This window comes from Lycium barbarum, chromosome 2 (genome assembly GCF_019175385.1).
Source record: "Lycium barbarum isolate Lr01 chromosome 2, ASM1917538v2, whole genome shotgun sequence".
NCBI lineage: Eukaryota > Viridiplantae > Streptophyta > Magnoliopsida > Solanales > Solanaceae > Lycium > Lycium barbarum.
The window spans coordinates 93,743,956-93,748,638 of NC_083338.1; positions in this window are offsets into that span (position 1 = coordinate 93,743,956).

A 4,683-nucleotide genomic window follows, 5' to 3' on the forward strand; every position below is an offset into this window, starting at 1 on the left:
GACGGTACTTGGCATCCTCCGTTAGCAGAAGTTATATGCTAAATTCTCTAAGTGTGAGTTCTGGTTGACTTCTGTGGCATTCTTGGGCCATATTGTCGGCGCAGATGGTATTCGGGTTGACACGCAGAAGATTGAGGCTGTGCAGAATTGGCCCAGGCCTACGACACCGACAGAGGTGCGTAGTTTTCTTGGATTGGCTGGGTATTACCGCAGGTTCGTGGAGGATTTCTCTTCTATTTCATCACCACTGACGAGGCTTACCCAGAAAGCAGCAAAATTCCAGTGGACAGATGCTTGCGAGCGCAGCTTTCAGATGCTGAAGGAGAGATTGATTACAGCACCAGTTTTGGCTCTTCCAGAGGGAGCTGACGGGTATGTTGTCTATTGTGACGCCTCTGGTATTGGGATAGGATGTGTATTGATGCAGCACGGTCGAGTCATAGCCTATGCTTCCCGGCAGCTCAGACTGCACGAGAAAAACTATCCCACTCATGATCTTGAGTTGGCCGCGGTGATTCATGCTCTGAATAATTGGCGGCATTATTTATATGGGGTCCATGTTGATATCTATACGGACCATAAAAGTCTCCAGTATATTTTCAGACAGAAGGAACTAAATTTGCGGCAGCGGAGATGGCTTGAGTTACTAAAGGACTACGACGTTGATATTTTGTACCATCCGGGGAAAGCCAATGTGGTAGCTGATGCGCTTAGCCGCAAGTCCGTGGGCAGTCTGGCTGATGTTCCACCTGATAAGAGAGATTTGGTTCGTGATATTCATCAGCTGGCCAGCCTCGGAGTTCGTTTGGTGGATTCTGGAGATTCTGGGATTTTTGTTCGTCTAGTTGCTGAGTCATCTATTATTCAGGAGGTAAAGCAGCGCCAGTTTGAGGATCCTCTTTTGATTCAGTACAGAGATGTGGCCCTTAATAAAGCAAAGACTCAGTTTGAGATCTCGCCTGACGGAGTATTATTATATGACGGCAGATTCTGTGTACCGGACGTTGCGGGCTTACGGCGGCAGATTATGGGCGAGGCCCATAATGCACGGTATTCTGTTCATCCTGGTTCCACTAAAATGTATCGGGACCTCAGGTGTTTGTATTGGTGGGACGGCATGAAGAAAGATATTGCTGAGTTTGTTAGTCAGTGCCCGAACTGCCAGCAAGTTAAGATCGAGCATCAGAAGCCCGGTGGATTATTGCAGGAGATGGAAATTCCAGCCTGGAAATGGGAGATGATTAATATGGATTTTGTTGTTGGATTACCGCGCACTCCACGCAGGTACGACTCTATCTGGGTTGTTGTTGACAGGCTGACGAAATCAGCCCATTTCCTTCCGGTTCGGACTACTTATTCGGCTGAGACTATGCCAGATTGTATATCAGAGAGATAGTCAGACTTCACGGAGTCCCGATATCTATTATTACTGACCGAGGTACCCAGTTTACAGCAAATTTCTGGAGGTCATTTCAGGAGGGATTAGGGACTCAGGTGAGTCTCAGTACAGCTTTTCACCCTCAGTCCGACGGGCAGGCCGAGCGCACTATTCAGACGCTCGAAGATATGTTGCGGGCCTGCGTTATTGATTTCAGGGGCAGCTGGGATGATCATTTGCCGCTTATTGAGTTTTCCTATAATAACAGTTATCACTCCAGCATTCAGATGGCTCCGTACGAGGCCTTTATGGCAGGAGATGCAGGTCTCCTATTGGCTGGTTTGACGTGGGGGAGACTAAGTTGATTGGGCCAGATGTAATCCAGGAGGCTGTAGATAAGGTAAAGCTTATTCGAGAACGATTATTGGCTGCTCAGAGTCGACAGAAAGCTTATGCAGATAGACGACGTCGACCGTTAGAGTTCCGAATTGGCGACTGGGTATTCCTGAAGGTGTCGCCCATGAAGGGTGTCATGAGATTCGGTAAAAAGGGTAAGTTGATCCCCCGGTACATTGGACCGTATCAGATCGTGCGAAAGATAGGCGAGGTCGCCTATGAGCTAGACTTACCATCCGACTTGGAGGCTGTACACCCGGTGTTTCATGTGTCTATGTTGCGGAAATGCATTGGTGATCCTGCCAGGATATTCCCAGTTGACGACATTCAGGTGACGGAGCAGTTATCTTATGACGAGCAGCCTGTATCTATTCTGGATCGACAGGTGCGGAGACTACGCACTAAAGAAGTGCCCTCCGTCAAAGTCCTGTGGCGCAACAATAATCGGGAGGAGATGACTTGGGAGGCGGAGGACGAGATGAAGAAGAAATATCCCCACTTGTTTCCGACATCCGCAGGTAATCTAGTTCCTTTTTCAGTTTGTTGTGTTGATTGATAAAATGAATTATGTATGTCATCATTAAAAAGGGACACTCCTGCCTTGATCATAAGACCTTATAAGACTAATCTAACATTCGGGGACGAATGTTCTTAAGGGGGGGAGAATGTTATGTCCCGTGTTTTCGTACAATTGGAAATCGTGAAATAATTACGACTTGTGTGTTATAAGGACCTAATTTAAATTTTGTGAATATGACTATGTTGGTTGTGAAATCTTTGATGCTAAGACTTCGGGGAAGGCCGAGGGTAAATTTGGAATTTCGAAAATTAGTTTCGGGAATTACAAAACGGGACTTTTAATGAATTGGGCCAAGGAAATTGAAATAAACATTTGGGCCCAAAGAGGTGGGGTGGCCGGCCACTAAGGCATGGTCCAAGCCCACTTTTAAAAGTCATGTGCTATGCACATGACCTCTAGTATGGATATATATCTATGTAACACTTAGAAATTATCAAGAAAATCACAAATCATTTCTTTGAGTCAAAAACCCCATTCGGCCGAACCATAGAAAAAAAGAAAAGAAAATTTTCCTAGCTTGTGTTGTGATCCAAAAACCTTGGGTTCTACATATTTGTGAAGTACTCAAGACGCTCTCCGACGTGGTATAAATAGTTTGGCACGAGGACGACGTTTTCGACAAGTCGGGTTTTCAAGAAAAGGTAAGAATTTTGCCCCTTTTATGTTATAGAATTGATATGAATGTATTAAGAATTGGAAATAGACGAGAATCCCGTAATTTTAACGTAAATAGAAAGTCGTGGGTGTGTGTTTGTAGAGTGTTTGGCCGTGAGCCATAGAGAGAAAAATTGGTGTGAATTGATCTTGGCTAAGTTGGTATAATGTGTTGTTGTGATCCTTATATCGTAAATGATTGATTGTTGAATTAAATTGGCAGTGGAAAACGAATTCGGATATTATCGGAAAGTGTATATCCTTGGTACCTTTATGTATATCATTGTATATTTAGGGTGCTAGAGACTTTAGATATGAACTTATAATAATGTTAATGAATTCGGAATGAAACGACGTGAGTTAGAATGTTCGTCGTGCACTTTTGATTGTTTTGAAGAATTATGGAACATAATGGATTTTGGTGTAATTTCGGGTATGGCTTGGATTGTAGTTAGATTGTGATTGTATAAGTTTGAATGTGGAAATGAATCCAATTATGTAGATGTAGAATTGGAGTTTTGAAAGTTTGAATGGAAGTTGCCAATTTAGATAACAAAGTGGAATTTTGAAGCTAGAATGGCTTGATTGTTGTTTGTGTTGTTTGTTGATGTGTGGGCTGTTGTTGTTGTTGTATTTTGAGCCGAGCTAAGTCTCGGGGATGTTAGATTTATAGGGGAAGTGCTGCCGAAATTTCGGTAGGCAAAAATTGGAGTTAAAGGCATTTTTAAGCCTAAGAACCTCAATTGGTAACTTTGACCATTTGCAGATTTTTGACGAAACGGGACTGGACTTTTGGAAGGGCTTACGACGTCTGTGAGGTATGTAAAGCTTCCCAATTCTTTATTTGGCATATCGTAGTGTGTTAGTTGAATATGAGACCTTCCGGAGCATTTCTGCTCCTCGAAACCCGATCCACAGGAAAGTTACTATTCATTCAATTCGATTGAAGCCTAAAGGCTCCCTTTTGGCTAGAATGCCATTATTCGTCCGAAACCTATCGAAATGTGGTCGGGTAACCTAGAAATGATTATGTATGACCTTTGGCATATTACTGCTCGAAAAAGAATATGTTCGCCACCTCACTTCGACTCGAGGTGGGTCCGCTACCCCAAAATGCCCGATTTGCCCTTCGGGCCATCTTTGAGAATAGAGTTGAACGTACCACTTCTGATCTTTGGAACATCCTTCCACGGGGTATGTTTGGACTATTCGATGCACTAATCCAGGTTTTGAACTATATGGACCATTTTGGAATCGTTTTGCAAAATGAAACCTTATGTCGACTAAGTATTCGACTATTTTGTAATAGGATATGATTTATGAGTTTACTTTGTTTTGAATCACTATTTTGAAATACGATTTGCATTTGTTTGCTCACGACTCCGCTCGTGCCTTATTATGACTTCGTTCACCGGTTCCCGGGCCGGTTTTGATTCGTGCGCTGTATGATAAATTCGGCCGTATGCTGTGTTACGGTTCCCGAGGCTTCGCCATAGGGCCCGGTTCCGTTTGGAGTTATGCTGTGATATGGCTCGGGACGCGATACGCTCACCGATGATCGTGATTATGTTCGGAGATGTACGGAGATTTGAAACCTTCTGGTGTTATGCTGTGTGTGGCGCCAGCGTCGGAGTGGCGATCACGTTCTTAAGCGTTTGCATGATTTTATTTGCAT